The sequence below is a fragment of the Vespa crabro genome, chromosome 2, assembly GCF_910589235.1.
Source record: "Vespa crabro chromosome 2, iyVesCrab1.2, whole genome shotgun sequence".
In the NCBI taxonomy this organism is placed as follows: domain Eukaryota; kingdom Metazoa; phylum Arthropoda; class Insecta; order Hymenoptera; family Vespidae; genus Vespa; species Vespa crabro.
In genome coordinates, this window is record NC_060956.1 from 4884494 (window position 1) to 4902443 (window position 17950).

General features: G+C 31.8%; 1 protein-coding gene across 2 annotated transcripts in view; it reads left to right on the forward strand.

The window, feature by feature from the left end:
* Positions 1 to 254: 254 nt before the first annotated feature.
* LOC124432883 (putative uncharacterized protein DDB_G0277255) overlaps positions 255 to 17950 on the forward strand; it is a 49937-nt gene continuing 32241 nt past the window's right edge. For both annotated transcript variants that reach the window (XM_046982172.1, XM_046982173.1), the window contains exon 1: positions 255 to 764. The gene's annotated coding sequence lies outside the window, so the exon portion shown is untranslated. The remainder of the gene's footprint in view (positions 765 to 17950) is intronic.

Sequence of the window (17950 nt, forward strand, 5' to 3'; positions counted from 1 at the left end):
GACAGAAAGAAAAAGTTTCGAAGCCTCCTATAGATTTTATTTTCTTATTTAATATTACTAACGTGTATAAGCGTCCTTTTTTTTTGTTTTTGTTTTTCTTTTCTTCGCGACTTCCTCACGCTCATTTTTATTTATTAATCTTGATCGTTAATTCTTTGTTGTTTCTTTTTTTTTCTCTTTAATATTTATTTATTATCGTTCTTTCTTTCTTACGTGTGCGATCGAATATATATTTTTTTGTGACAATTTACGAATATACATATATATATATATATATATATATATATATATATATATATATATATATATACATTTGTAAGAGTGCGAAAAGGGTGGGATATTCATAAAGATACTTAAAAGGGGGTTTTGATCAACACACTCGTGGCCGGTACGCTACACACGCGGGAAACCTATAGAGAAACTTCGAAAGGGAAGAAGAGAAAGAGAGGGAAAGAGGAAGTCGACGACTCGATATCAAACAGACAGCAAACGACAACGAAAAAGAAGAAAAAGAAAAAAAAGCGGAAGAGAAGAAAGAGAAGGAGGAAGAGGAGGAAGAGGAGGAGGAGGAGGAGGAGGAGGAGGAGGAGGAGGAGGAATCGAAAGAGAGGACGCCGATTTGGAAACAGGTGTGAGTCAGTTGAAGTCCAGGGCAAAAGTGGCGGAAATTTGTGGAGTAATTGTACGTGATAAAGGAGGAGAGGAAGAGCATCCTCGTAAAACGCAACTTATCTTTCGACGTATCCCGTACGCGATCCCGAATGGTGAGTTATATCAATGTATTATCAATATATATATATATATATATATATATATATATATATATATATATATATGTGTGTGTGTGTATTTATATAATTTTTTATTTTTAACGAAAACAAAGAAACAAGAGAAAGAGAGAATGAAAATGAGAAATTTCTTATCTTACTACCAAAGAGTGTGTAGACTGCGAGTCGCTTTTCTCAATAGATAGAAAACTTTTCCTTAAGAGAGTAATCAACTTTACTTTTTGACTTATCTCTTTTAAGATATATTTATGTGTACATAGAAAGAGAAAGAGAGAGAAAGAGAAAGAGAGAGAGAGAGAGTGTGTGTGTCTGTGTGTTTGTATGTCTATGTGTATCTGGAAACGGGCTTCGATCTTTCCTCAGCATATAAAGTAACCATGAACTTTCTACGAGAAGTCGTCTTATCGAACATCGAAACGTTTTAACAGAAGTACTAGTTAACTTTCCTTGAAGTTTTTTCGGTAATGGTTTCAACGAGTTCTTCTACCATCGAGTTCCACTCCCACCAATCCACAAGTCCTTCACCGTTCTTTCCCTCGAAACTATTGCAACGTAGAAAGAAAAAAATCAATGACTACTGGAGACGTTAGTTATTACAATTTGCATAGTAATGTAACGTTATACATATTACAAAATACCTAAAGATGCGTTGTAGTCCGTATTACGAAAGATCTCTCTCTCTCTCTCTCTCTCTCTCTATATATATATATATATATGTATAAAATCGAATGTACAATATTCGTAAAAAAAAAAAAAGAAAATCAATTTCGCTTTCGTTTCGACGCTCGTAAAATATTTTTTTTATCGATTCGATACGTTCGATTTATTTCTTGGCATTCTCGAGAGAGCTTGTATCGTAAAATCAGGCTATGGCAAATACGAGAAAGAGAAAGAGAAAGATATCGGATATCATGGAAGCACGTTTTATTCTTGTCATCGACCATCGTCAAGCATAATCATGATTCGGCACGATCATCGACCGTGTAAAACTCGATATTGGACGCTTTCCTGTATACTAACGATGTTACTATAATACATACACCTCGATTCGCCTTCTCTCTTTCTCTCTCTCTCTCTCTCTCTCTCTCTCTCTCTCTCTCTTTCTCTCTTTCTTTCTCTCTCTCTCTCTTTGTTTCTTTATTTCTTTCTCTGATCCTCGTTTAAAAGAGAAACGTCAGTAATCATAAAGGGTTCGCGCTACTTCCATTATAATACTTCCGCCTGCGGACCAAAAGTCGATCTTACTGTTTTATTACTCTTATTATTATACTTATAACAAATGTAAAACATTTTTATACACTCTTTTATATCATTTTCGAACACAAAATATAAACATATTTATTTGCTATCTCATTTAGCTATGTTTGTTGAAGAGAAAATACGATTGTTTCGTAAGTGGAACGATCAGAAAAAAAGGGGGATGCTCGAATTAATGAAAAATAATAATTAATAATTTTGCAACGCAGAAAACATTATTTATATTTTGTACATCTTTCTTTACGTTTAATAACCATATATTACATAAGGATTGTATAACGAAGTATCGTCGAGAAAGAAAAAAAAAAGAGAAAAAAGAAAAAAAAATAAAGAGAAACAAAAATTATACATTACTACGAAAAAAAAGATATCTATAGCTGTGTATGTATGTACGTCTGTAGAGAAAATCATAATATTCGAATTTTAAAGGATCGAACGTAATAAACATTTCCCGTTCTTTCAAATGTTTATATCGTTTTAAATCAATCATATATTTTTCTTATAATTGCTTGGGGGGAGAGAGAGAGAGAGAGAGAGAGAGAGAGAGAGAGAGAGAGAGAGAGAGAGAGAGAGAGAGAGCAATGTCATTACTTTTACTACATACACATTGAAAAAGCAGCAGGACGTATATATCGTTCTCGGGAAACGAGCTCTCTCTCAGCTGGAAGTCGACTCGATCGCCACTGCAGATTCGAGTGGTTTGTTTACAAACAAATGACGTGGCCTGCTCGCGGCGTATAAAAGCACTCTCGTCGTTCTCGACATCAAACCTCTTTGCGTAATTATTCACGTTCGCGATCGTTGCTCATTGATACGAACAGTTGATGGTTAACTAGTGGGAGGAATGTCTCTCTCTCTTTCTCTCTTTCTCTCTCTCTCTCTCTCTCTCTCTCCCTCGCTCTCTCTCTCTCTCTACTTCCTCCTCTCTTTTTCTGTGTTTCTCTTAGGAATACGAACGAATGAGATAACTGAATTCGATTATCTTTGACTTGTAGCCACTATCAATGTATTTTTGTCAAATGTTCCTTTAACCTTGATTAACTAAAAAATAGTTTAGAATGAATTAAAATTCAAGTTAATAAAATTTTTTCAAGATCCAACATTTACTATTAGTATAAATCCAATTATGTCTGGAATATATATACACACACACGCGCATATACATATATATCTTATTTTTTATAATCTTTTTCTTTGTTTCATGTTCTTTTTCATTAGTAAACATTTGATCGAGATCAAAGGATCGTTTCATTTAAATATACCTTTGATCATTGATCGTTTGACTAGAGAATAGAGATATTTTAAGAGAAAAGCTTTCGTTACCTTTGACAAGGAACCATGCAATAGAATTCTATTCCAACTAATTCTTATCGAGTATCGAGGATATATAACAGATATGATTTCCTTTGAGAATATTCATTCCTTAGATATTATAGTTTACTTAGTTCTATACATAATTTTGCATCTATTTTCCTGATCTATTCATAATATGTTTAAGGGATAACTTTTCTCATAATAATAGTAGATGATAATGGGAGATAATGAAAGAAGAGACCTCGATAAAACTTAGAAGAAATTATTTTCTACAAATTTTCAAGAAAGAACTTTCGTTGTTATTCAACTGTTATTAGAAAAATTGGATGTACGATTTTCTCTCTTACTTGAAAAAAATATCTTTCTCTCTCTCACTCTCTTTCTCTCTCTTTCTCTCTAATTCTTTCATTCGAGAACTCGTAATCGACGGTAGGTATTCACCGTGAAACGCGACGACCGCGAAGATAATCGTTACTAATTGCAGTAGAACATACGAATCAAACTATACAATTGCAATGGAGACGGATATAATTGTCACGAAGACGGATATTGTGAAATTCTTTCTTACTCTTTCTTTCTCTTTCTCTCTCTCTCTTTCTCCCTTTCTATCATTTTCCAACGTTATATGAGAAAATGATAGAAACGTAAAAAAATCGGTGTCTACTATGAAACAGAAAAAAGAAGAAAAAAAAGAAAGAGAAAAAAGAAATTAATACCAATCTCGATAGAGAATCGGTTTTAATCCAACGAATTTTAATTAAAAATTCATATAACCAAAGCGTCTTCATTTTTGTCTTTTCATTTTATCCATCTCTTCATTTTTATAGAATATATCGTGATATCGTGTATTATTGTGGCATTATAACGTCCATTTTGATAATGAATTTTTAATGTATTTATTAGCTCACGTGCGATGTTGTAAAATTGTTTGAAAAGATAAAAAAAAAAAGAAAAAAAAAGAAGAAAAAGAAATAAAAAAAGGCAGGAAAAGAAGAAAACCGCAAGTTATGCCATTTTTGTCATAATATGCGAACAAAGAAATAATGTTTGAATATTTACATGGTATAATAAATGATAACCGAAGTTTGAAATCTTTCTTTTGACGCGATTAAAATCTCTTTATCTACTTTAAACGTTCCAAGATGGATTCACGGTTAAGACATAGTGCTACGATGACAATTATGCTAGTCGTTAACTAAATATCTTTCTCTTATAAAGGCACTACTTAGAGACTCTGCTAATTACTTAAATAGGATCTACGCGTTTCTCGTGACGAACGGTCTCATTATCGTCGTTCTAAACATTTCGTTAAAAAAGAAAAAAAAATAACTATGCACGTTCCGTTATAATCCAAATGAAAGTCTTAGAAAATCGTTTAGGAAGCGTGACCATTTTTTCATACATATTTTTTTTGTATAAATAGTAAACGGATCGGATCTTCCTCTTTTCTCTTTGTTTATTATTATTATTATTATTATTATTATTATTATTATTATTATTATTATTATTATTATTATTGTTATTATTATTATTATTATTATTATTATTATTATTATTATTATTATTATTATTACTATTATCTTAGCATAATTAAGATGTGCGACTTCAGAAAATGTGTCGTATCAAATTGATTAGAATTATTTGATAAAGATGTAAGAAATTGTTTTTTTTCTAATGAAGAGCGAACGAAAAGAACCATCATTTTCTTTTTTGTATAAATTAAATCAAATAATTAAAATGTCCAAAGAAGATATATCATTTTGTATCGATAGAATGATTGGAAATTTTTTTACGAAGTATCATTTAAATTAGTTCTAACTCTCTCTCTCTCTCTCTCTCTCTCTCTATATATATATATATATATATATATATATATATATATTTTATGGATAATTAAAATCAAATACTAAAGATGTCTCAATAAAATAAAAATACATTAGGTGTTGAGAATAAAAAGAAATCTACAATAAACATTAAAACGAAATCGAACGAGATATTCGAACAAGTCGAAGAAGAAAAAATGACTATTAACGGTAACACGAGTCCCATTAACGATCTTCTACGTCGCGACGATGAGTTCGCGAGGTCAGAGATTCCAGGTTAATGGAGGTCAACATGTGTTCGCATTATACCGAGAAGGATAAAAAGAAAGAGAGAGAAAGAGAAGAAAGAGAGAGAGAGAGGGAGAGATAGAGAGATAGGAAAGGATAAAAAGGAAAAAACTCTAAGAGATCGAAGTAGATCGCGATCGTTCACAATCGATCATGGGTGTTCGTCGAATAGGAAGTCGCGTGTCGCAGGTGTAGCCTTTATGATAATATTATGAACAACCGATGCTCGTCGGCAGGTCGTCGATCCTGTTTTGTAAGCTCTCGACTGTGAAGAACGATTTTATCTATTTTTCTTCTTACCGTTCGTGAGTTGAATTCGTTTCGGATCTATGACGTTTCGAAAGCAATGTAAAAAAACAAAAGAAAAAAATCTTTTTCCCTATCGTTTGTAATATTTCGTCTTCTTCGTCTTTTTTATTTCTTTCCTTCTTTCTTTTCTTTCTCTCTTTTTATTTTTTCTTTTTCTAAACAAATGATACTTGAAGACGAAGCCAAAGAAAATCACGTTTGTTGATTCCTCTATATGATTATTTTATGATAGACAAACTAATGTTATTCAAAAATATTTTATCTCTTTTTCTTTTTTTTTCGTTCTTGCTTATAGGTCATAATATTTTATATTATTTTATTATTATTGAATCAAAAAATATATCTTTTAGACATGTATTTTCTATGAGATAGCATGTATATACATAGATACTATTAATTCCATGACGAAATATGTTTATGTGTGTGTATGTAATGTATTATATATATATATATATATATATATATATATATATATATATACATACGACACTCGGATAAAGAAACTCGATCATCCTACCTTTGTGTCGCAACACTTTCTAACGAGACACGATCGGAATATCGAATTCAGTACCGATCTTGATCAATTGCAAATCAAAAGATTCATCTCACGTTTTGAGATCTTACAAAGGAAGTAACATTATGTATCGTAACATGTTACATACATAAGTTTCCATAATCGATGTAATAATTATTTTATTACGATATATCAAACGGCGATAATACATATGTATGTCACAAAAATAATTTAAATATTCATAAGTCTGAATTATCAATAACTTTCTTTATAAACAAATTCGTATATTACTTAACCATGTTAAAAGAAAAAAAAGAACATTCTAACTAGTAAATATAACATATTATATCAGATATCTATCGTATAAACTTTTAAACGATCAATTTTTCTTAGGAATAATTTGTTTATTTTATTGATCACGAAAAAAATATAATGCGTATATTTCCTCTTTATAACAAAGAAACAAAAATAAATAAATAAACGAATAAATAAAATAAAAAAAAAAATATAAAAGGAAATATTTTAACTCTTATAACACATAATACTAGAGATTTACTATATATACATTTGAACGACAATCGAAAGCAGGAAAAGATCCTGACGAATAGAGATAATATATTATACGTTCAACACGGTGAAGGGATTAACCGGCTTCCTCGAAGCGTTATTGCTCGAGTAGTGTCAATAACGGACGATCTTCTTACGCGAACGTTATCCCTGCTCGTCATCGTGAACTGGATTTACTCTCGGCTTCCAATTAAATGCAACAGCTGCGCCGTTAGAAGAAGGATCCATTGCTAAAGATTTGACGTACATATACATAAATATATGTGTGTGTATATATGTATATATATATATATCTATAATATATATATATATATATATATATATATATATATATATATATATATTTGTGCGAATGCATACGAGTTAGTTGACGAAAGGGATAAAAGAAAGAGATAGACGATGGGTGATTTGGTGGACGATGAAGATGGTAGGGGATGGGGGTGGGTTTTATTGTGGTAAGGGTGAGGGGTGAATAGTGGGTCGATAATTGTAACAGAAATTCAATCCTTTTGGAAAGCTGGACCTAATGCCCGGCGCTGACCGCCAATTCAATCAAGTGCCAACCAATCGGAGCCCTAGACTCCGGATTTTCAGGCACGCGCGATTCATTCGGGGGACTACCGAGCTTAACGTATAGATGTACGCTTCGATGCTGGCAAATAAAATACTTTGGAACGTGTTTCGTCGATCGAAAATAGGTATTAACTACTCGATGCTGTTACGAGAGCGTTCAAAGTGCGTTTGTATGTAAACCATTCGCTCGCCCCGTTGAGATCATTCTGCCTGGTAGACCAAATTTTTTCCGGCTTCCTCTGTCTTTCTTTCTTTCTTTTTTCTTTCTCTCTCTCTCTCTCTCTCTCTCTCTCTCTCTCTCTCTCCACCTATCTCTCTATATCTCTTTTTTTCGTTTACTTTGGAAGTTGTTTTTCTTTTTCTCTTTTTATTTGTTTTTCTTTCCTTTCTCTCTCTCTTTTTTTTTTTTTTTTTTTTTTATCAAAAAAAGTTTATCTCCACCACGTTTCATGTACGGTACCTATAAATGTACGAATTTAAAAAGGTCTTTCCTTTTTTATCTTTATTCATTTTCCTTTTAAACTCATGTCATCGTTTTTTAAATTGAAATTCTTTAAATCCCATTCGTTGTGTAATTATTATTATTATTATTCAATTTCTTTTTTTCTTCTTACGTATATTACTCCCTTTAAAACTTACGCATTTAGTTTCTTTCTTTTTCTTTTTCTTTTCTTTTCTTTTTTTTTTTTCTTTCATGGGACGAACCGAGTCTCACGTAGAACTCGCGACACGTGTACCGTAATACCGTTCCATCTTGTCGCTTCCTTGGCCGCTTTGTGGATCTTTTCCCGCGAGCCTCGGAAACGAGGGGCACTGCCAAGAGCTCCCGTATTCACATTGTCTTTCCGTGATTTCGTTCCAAGAGCGTGAGAATAGTTTGTTCGGTGACTCGAACGTAAAGCGTGACGAGAAAATCTTCGGTGTCTCCGGATGTACACGTATGTATGTATGTATGTATGTACGTATCTATACGTAAATGTATAGCATTGAAAGGAGGGAAAAAAAATAAATAAATAAATAAAGGAAAAGACAAATGTCGATAAAAGTTAGAAAATATTTTTATCAAATTATCAGGAAGACATATAAAACGGAATAATTTTTTTATTTTGAAACGAAACGTAATGAAATTGGCAATCCAATGCAGCCATTCGTATTCGTCGTCTTACCGATCGATCGCGTTTCAACCGCTTTGACTCGCAAAACCGGATGTTCTACGCTGATTGCACTCCATTCCGTATTAATAGATAGATCTATGATTGGTCAAACGATGCGGTCCAGACGTATTCTCGGCCGGATGCTATCCAGTGTCGTCTTTCAAAACGGATATCGAATATTTCATACGACTCTGCATACAAAATGAATCGTTTCTACGTAATATGTAAATCGATTCGTCTTATTCTTGTTGATATATACGTATACATGTATGTACATATGTATGAATGTATGTATGTATATATGCATGCATATATGTAATATATTATCGGCTATAAAAATGTCAAGACAATTCTTCAAATCGATTAACTCTTTCTAAAAAACTTTGAAATTATATATGGAAAAATTTAATACAGTGCAGAAAGTTAAATGGAACTTTTTTTAAATCTAGACAAAAAATTGCACAGATAGGTATAGTCGAATTGGTAAATTAATTTCTTTTCAAATGTATCCTATAAATATTATAAAAATCCAATCGATATCTAATTTATATTTTTCTAATTTATAAATTTATCCTAACGCTTTATGTTAGGTTTATTAAAAGATCATTTAAAATCACGATGTTTATGAGATAAGTTTAAACAAAAAGAAATGCATATATTTATTTTTTCTTACACGTACATATCATAGATCGTAAATAAAGAAGATAGTCGATTTAAAAAAAAAAAAGAAGAAAAAAGAAAAAAAAGCGGAAAAAAGATAGAAGAAAAAACGATTCTGTTTATCGTCTTAAACTTGAGCTTAGGTTTAAAATCCGAGAAGAAGTCAATAAACGTTCTCGTTGGTTGAAGATAGAGATAGAGATAGTACGATAGAGAAGGAGGAAGCTCTGGAAAAAATCTCTTACTTAGTGAAACCACGAAGCACCATAAGAGAAGAACAATTAAGGTATCCGTGCTAATTTCTCCGTCCCACGGCGAGTCATCCCGCGTTGCTGTAATTTCCTGCTAGTTAAACATCAGTATCGCGTCTTGTATATCTTCAACTCTCTATACATACATACATATATATATCTATAGGTATATGTATGAAGAGATAAAGAGAGAGGGAGAGAAAAAAAAAAGATATGGATATATATATATATATATATATATATATATTGTTTTTTTTTAAATCAATTACTCATTTTTGCGACTCTTTTTCGAAGCAAATTTTTTTCTTCAGTTTATCAAACTAATTTAAAACTAAATTTTCGATCCACCTTAAATATACTTACAGTTGACAATACACAAACCATTATTATATTACACTTGTAATAATAATAATTTGATGATATAAAGAGATATAAAAATATAATATAATTAATATATACCGTCATTAAATTTTTAAGTTTGCCCAGACAATATTTATAAACAATTGTTAATACATATATCAGATATATATATATATATATATATATATATATATATATGAAATAAAAAAAAAATAAAAAAAGAGAAAAGAAACGGGAAAAATGAGAAAAATACGAGTCATAAATCTTCAAAAAGAGTCCATCGGAAATAAATATACGCGCGTATATATATATTATACATGCCTATCTGTATGCATACCTATATATGTATATCTGCATTTACCTTTGTACGTCGATTTCACGTACAAAGTTTGAACTACCGTTTCCAAACCTCGATTTACATAGCGTAGGTTGTCAGAAGTAAAGATGAGATGCGTTTTTAGCATCGAATTGGGTTCAATTTGTTCATTTGTTCGACCCTGTTCAAATACTTTTCAGTATTCACCATCGTTATTTCGCTAAGAGAAAGGTGCGCCATGGGAGAAGGTTGAAAGGTTCTTTCTCCTTCGTATCTATATATTATACGTATCTCTCTCTCTCTCTCTCTATATATATATATATATATATATATATATATATATATATATATAATGTATGTATATGTATATACATACATATGTATGTATATATATATATATATGTATGTATTAGTTGAGGGCAGTTACGTAACCCGAGGATGTCCGTTCGTTTCTCGCTTCATAAGGCATTCAGTCAAGCAGCTACCGTTTCCACCTGGTCTCGAGGCTACTTTCCTGTCGTATGTCGTTACACCTAAGCAACGAGAAAGTTTTCCTCGTCGTTGAATTCCATTCGACAAACTGATCGCTATTAGGATCTTTTATCTCCGATAGACATAACTCGATCGGAGATTAACGTTTAGAGATATCTTTCGGGGAAAATATATTTCTTTTGTAATTCCTTCATTGATTTAATATTAAATATTAATTAGTTTTAATAATAATAATAATAATAATAATAATAATAATAATAATAATAATAATAATAATGGAAGAAAAGAAAAATAACAATAACGAGAATAAACATTCGATGAATTATGCCAAACATTCCGTTTTTTTATTTTTTCTTTTTTTTCGTTCTTACTTATTGATCATAATTGCGACAATGAAAAATCTTAAATTTGACTTATCAATTAAAATTTCAATTTAACTTATCGATTAACTTATTACTACTCGAGACATCGTGTCAGTTGATTTTTCGTCGTTTCTTCTTTCTTCGGTTTTTGTTTCTTTTTTCTTTTTTATCGTTTTTTTTCTTTTTTTTTTTCATTTCTATCGAAAGAAACAAATTTACATATTCATCCAGTTTGAAAGAGGCTCGGCACGTCCGGCAATTCGTCGTTGCGTGTCCCATTCATTCCTCTCCATAGAAATAAAGAGAGAGAGAGAGAGAGAGAGACAGAGAGAAAGAGAGACAGAGAAAGAAATACAGACAAAGAGAGAGAGAGAGAGAGAGAGAGAGAGAGAGAGAGAAAGAGAGAGAGAGAGAGAGAGAGAAAGAGAAATATAAAGAAATATATAGAGATAGAAACACATAGTAGTACTTGCATAGAACGACTAATGGTAGAGATCGGAAGCGAAACAGAATGAAGACGAGGAGGAGTGGTTACATCCGGTACTTCCGATGCCTTTCACTCGAGATCGTAAGACCCCAAGGGCCATATACTCCGTTTGATCGGAAAAATCTCTCTGAGATATCCCAGAGCGAAAAAGATGTATCCTTAATTTCCGGCTTGGCTTTCGAGAACCCGTTATTATTATAGTAATTAAAGAGAAGATGCTTACGACCAATCGACGACGATCAGATATTTCCGAGAGAAAAATTTTGCTTGCTTTTTTTTTCTTTCTTCCTTTATTCTTTTTTTTGATTTTTTTTTTTTTTTTAACAACCATGTGCCTCGGATTATACGATAACACAATTTTTAGTGTCAACGTAATAAAAAAAAAAAAAAAGAAAAAAGGGGAAGAAAAGGAAACAAAAAAATTTATATTAAAATAATTTCTACAGATTTATTGTTAGTCGTTAATCGTTAATAATCGTTAATAAATCATATGTTATCGGCATGTACTCGGAGAAATCGAATTAAACATTTTTTATTGCTGTTAATTCTAAGTATTATAATAAATGAGTATAAACGGTTCAAAAGGGTTTAGTGATTGTTTGGAATAATAAAATACATGTATTTATTGATCGGATGAAAGATCGGAGTTATGAATCGAATTGATTAAGAAATATTTACATGGGAAAATCCAATTAAAATCATTTATTGCCTTTGTAATAATTCTATTATTATGTTTAATTAAAAAAAAAAGAAAAAAAAATTAAGTATTTATTGCAATAATACGTATTTAATTATTAATCGATCAAATAGACCCTTTTTTCTCCATGGAAAGAAGTAATTTAACATTTCTCTCTTTCATATTAATTCTAAATCTAATAAACGAATATAAGGTATGTATATATAATAGCATAAAAAACAATATTTTTTCGTTATATTTTCATTTGACTTTTTCTTTAAGAATTGACGATAATCCGTTAAGGCCTATCGCAATAGACGAATGTAAAAGTCTCGTTTAATTTATTTATTTATTTATTTAATTTTTCTCTCGTCTCGAGCGTTCCGATCGTATTCTGATATTTACTCGTCGAAAGAGGAGAGATCACTTGAAAGGCTGGAAGCCATATATATATATACATATATGGAGAATACCGACGTTAACCCATTTCTATCGAGACTCTCTCGTTCGCTTGCTCCATTTCTGTAACTCTGTATTATAAAAATGGGTTGAAGTATGTGATTCTAGACTCTAACGCGGCCTGTCTCTCATATTTCTCAACTTTCCATAGGTATCGCTCGCATTCCAATCTCGTTGTGTAACGCAACGTACAGTTATGGTGAAAAATATATTTTCATTATTCGATAGAAAATTATTAACTCTGTCTCCACGGCTTATGTACAAATACATTTATATATATATATATATATATATATATATATATATATATATATATGTTTGTGTGTGTGCATGTGTGTTTGTATGTATGTATGTTTATCAGAATCATCAATTTTCTTATTCCTTCATAATCATTATCCATCTTAACAACGTGTATTCAATTTTGTCCTCATTTATTCTAAACATGGGCACTCAATTTCCCATCATCAATCTACTATAATGACAAACATATTGAAAGCTATCGTAATCGTCAATTTATTGGCTCAACGATGTGCCATAATATGGGAACGCGATAATGTAATAACGAACGGTACTGTGTTATTGATTATTACGCGTAGGTGCATCAAGATGCATCGCGTTATGCACCATATTCATATGCGTATATACAGGACGTTTCATCTAACATAATACCCTTCCTACTATAATGATCATACGAACGAATTTCAAAGGACAAAATATTGTTTCATTAAATAATTAGCAATATAATTGATAAAACGTTTTTGTTTCTAGTTCATCCGGGGTTTTTTTCTTTCTTTTCTTTTTTTTCTCTTCTTTTTTTTTTAATAATAATAAATCAACATATTAAGATATTCTTTTTTATATACCTATATCATATATATTCTATTTAATTCAGAAATACCATATATATATATATACGCAAATATATATATACACACAAGCACACATACATACATTATACTTAGGTATATTTAAATGCAAAGATATTTGTGAAGTAGAGCAGGAGATCCTTTCTTTCTTTTTTCTTTTTTTTTTTTTTTTTTTTCTTTTCGTAAAGGGTTCCCAACCGAGTGAGCATCAACTCTAATTCAGTTCATTTACACGGACGACTTGGCTGGTGTTTGAGCCAATTCATCCGGTGTGCTACACGCTTTCATCCCATATTCGATGCGAAGCAAATCAATTAAAGGTACTTTAATCGTAGGGGCAGCACGCGCCCGCAAGAACGGGCCATATGGTACGCTGATTAACGAGAAAACTATTTTTCTAACGTACTTCTTTTCTTTTCCTTCTTTTTTCTTTTTTTTTTCTTTCTTTCTCTCTCTCTCTCTCTCTCTCTCTCTCTCTCTCTCTCTCTCTCTCTCTCTCTCTCTCTCTCTCTCTCTCTCTCTCTCTCTCTCTCTCTCTCTCTCTCTCTCTCTCTCTTGCACTACCAGCTGCAGCAAGAATCGATGTCAAACAATTTATTACTAAGAATTTTGATTTCTTTTAACAAGAACGTTTTTTTCACATTTGTTACAAAATCTGTAATTAATGTCAGTATGTTTGATTACTTCGTCCGATTATTATTAAATTATTAAAATTAAATTTCGTTGTTGTTTCTTTTTTTCTTTTTTCATTCGTTCCGAATATAATATTTAAGACTGCAATCGTAAATGACATTTGTTATAATTTTGTTATAAAATGTATGACATGCGTATATATGAATAAAATTAATTTGAATTTATCAGATTTATGCAAATGGATAGTAATAGTTGGAGTCGTAAATAATCGTAACATTAATTCGAAATAAAATCTAATTCAAATATTTCGATCGAAATTATATTCTCGTTGTCGTAGGAATGTGATATTATTCCCAGTAAAATTTATCTTACCTGAAAAGGAAAAAAATTGAACGAACGTCGTGCTCGTTCAAGCTCGAATTAGAATTGAGCTCACGATCGATCCGCCTGGCTAGCTCGTTTCTGAACATCCAGCAGAGCGACGGGGATTATTTATTTAACGTGTTTGAGGAGAGGGAAAGTATCATTTCCTTCCAAAATTGACATTTTACGATTCATTGACCTTTTCTGGTTCGTCGTGAACCTTTCCTTTTTTTTTTTTCTTTTCAAAGGATACTAATAGTAAAAAAAAATTCGTTTGAAATACATAATTATTTTTCTCTTCCTTTCTTATTTCTTGTCAACCTTTTTTTTTGCCATTCAATTTAAGACGAATCGAATGAACATTTATTTTCGTTTTTATATTTCTTTTGCAATGCGTATACGTAACAGTGTGCACGCATCCTTATCATTAACAATTATTAATTAATTTAATTATTGTGAACGAGAATATCTATTTTGCTGATGATACTCTCGAAATTATGCGAATGTCCGAGAGCAAATCTCAAAATGAATTGTCATCAGCAAAATTGCTCGGCCACGTCAGGTAAAACGTAAGTGGGCCAATGAACAACGAACGTATGGGTCAGTGTCGAACCGACGTCGAACGTGATCTTTGAAAGGGATGGATGTGAGAGAAAGAGAGAGCGAGAGAGAGAAAGAGAGAGCGGAGGGGGGATAGGAAAAAAAAGAGAAAAAAAGGATTTCTTTTTCAGGGACAAACAAGAGACTACGATGTTAATGCCTTATGACACTCATCTCATATTACGATGATTCTGCATAACGGATTACTCTAACCGCAGATGCGGGAAACTAAAATCGATCTATATCGTTGATAGATATCTCTTACTTTGAAGATCTGTTCTTCATTTTTGTTTTTTTTTTGTTTCTTTTATTTCGTTCTTTTATTACTTCTTTTTCTCGTTTTAATTTTTGTTTGTTAAGTATTTCGAAATTATTCAAAACATCCGAGAGGATATATTTCTTCAATTCATTCTATATAATTTCAATGTTTGTCTTTAAAAAAAATGGGTGATCAATGAATTTTGTAGATTTTTTTCTGTCTTCTTCTTCTTCTTCTTTTTTTCTTTCTTTCTTTCTTTCCTTTTTGTTTTTTGTAAAGATGAACTGTGAAACATCTAACCACGAAAATTTATTTTTTCCAAGTATCTCGAAGATAAAAATATATATGGAAAAAAAAAATAATAAAAATCGAACAAAAAGAAAACAAGAACAAAATCGATATTTGCAATTCGACATTTCGAAGAAGTTCAGTTCAATGACTTTCTCAACAAGCTCGCTTAAGGTGTTATTTCAAGAATTTTGTAAGCCTCCTCTGGTTAGACATTTTCTTATCGATGGAGGATTCCGAAAATGAAATCGTTCGAGTGCTTAAACATATTCTCGTCCAATGTTTTGTTTAATTTAAAAGAAAATATTCTTTGAAAACGATATTAATGTTATCTTATATCCTATATACTTAGATATATTCTAGAACGTACTTATATACGCGCTTTGATGCGTGATGTATCCGAAGAGAAATACATTCGGAGTATATTATTATCTCGTATTTTCACGGTTAAATTCACAAACACATATCCATCTTATGTCTACATAGATCGTAGATATCCTGATCTACGCGTACTCTCGGTGAGATCTGAGAACTTCAAGATCACCGTAGCGGCTAAATCGAGTATGTAATCATCGCCCGGTAACCTTTATTTGCTCCTCGCTTTAATCCATTCGCGTTCTCGCCAATTGGTGGATTGAAAAGAAGGTCGGAAGAGTTAAATTCGAAGACAACTTGAAGGCAAGAACGTAATATCTTTCGTAATGAACATTCTCAGAATTTATAAGAAGGTCAAACAATTAATTATTAACGATTTAAAACGAAAGAAAATTATCATTTTTACGGAGAAAGGCATTTCTAATGAAAATTTATTAATATTGCCAATGAAACTGATCGTAACGCTATGATATACGAGAAAAGAAATATAAAATGAAATAAGAAATGAAAAAAGAAGAGAAAAGGAAAAAGAAGAAGAATTCATTCATTTTCTTTGACATCGGCGATCGTTCAAGGTAACGAATCTTTCGTTACATGAGAACGGAATTGTAAAAAGAGAGAGAGAGAGAGAGAGAGAGAAAAAAGAATAGAAAAAAAATATTCTCGTAATTTACTTAAAAAAGAATTGCACGGGCGTACAGTGGCTTTTAATGACGCAACATTTCTACGAGACAGTACGCAACTTTCCAAGTCATGAGATACGCACGTATACACATACACACATGTATATCTATAATATATATATATATATATATATATATATATATATATATGTATGTGTATCTATAGAGATTCTAAGAAGCTGATCGAATTGACTTGACATTTTATGCCTAGTCATCATCAGCACCTTCGATATCTCTACTTCATCCTCCCTCATCTATTAGATTGAAAGATAGAAAGAAAGACAGAGAAGATATATATATATATATATATATATATATATATATATATATATGAGAGAGAAAGGGATAGAGAGAGAGAGAAAGAAAGAGAGAGAGGGATGGATGAGGGTGGGGTGGAGAAAGAGAAAGGGACACAGGAAGAGTCAAGAAGCACTTTGATCGAAACGATCGCAGTAAGAAAAGTAAAGCTTTAAGCTGACTCGAACGTAAACCCGAAAGGATCGAAGACTTTTTTCTGGTGTGAACGATACTTAAGTTGCTTTGAGACGATCTTCTGTGCAAGGCGGTCTGGTGGCCTTAGGCTGTCGGTCACTGACACTGTTTCACAACCCGTGCGACTGGCTCTTCGAGCTCTCTGTCCTCTCTCTCTCTCTCTCTCTTTCTCTTTCTCTCTATATCTCTATCTTTCTCTCTCTCTCTCACACACACACACACACTCTTTCTCTCTCTCTCTCTCTCTCCTTCTCTTTCTCTATCTTTGTGTGTGCGATTCACGTGAATGTCAGAATCAAAAAAAGAAAAAGGAAAAAAAAACAAAAACAAAAACGTGAGCATTCGTAAATCTTCCGAAATTCGGTTTGGCCCGAATCATCATTGTCCCTTTCTCATCATCTTTCCTGGATTCCTCTTCCTGTCGAAGTACATTGACTCTCTCGTAACCGTGAAATCGAACATCTCGATCGATTCCTTACCTCATTTCACGTGTCGACACAAGTTTTTTTCAACGTTAAAGATCGAATAATGATTCTCTTCAACGATATTACCCGAATGACGCTTTCTCTTCAATACGCGATCTCTCGCGATAAAAGAAGGACAAAATTGATTTATTCTTATTCGAATTAGGACGAATCTGTTCTAACGTTAATATATACAATGTATGTTTGTGTGTATGTATGTATGTATGTATGTATGTATCATGTATGTATGTATCATGTATGTATGTATCATGTATGT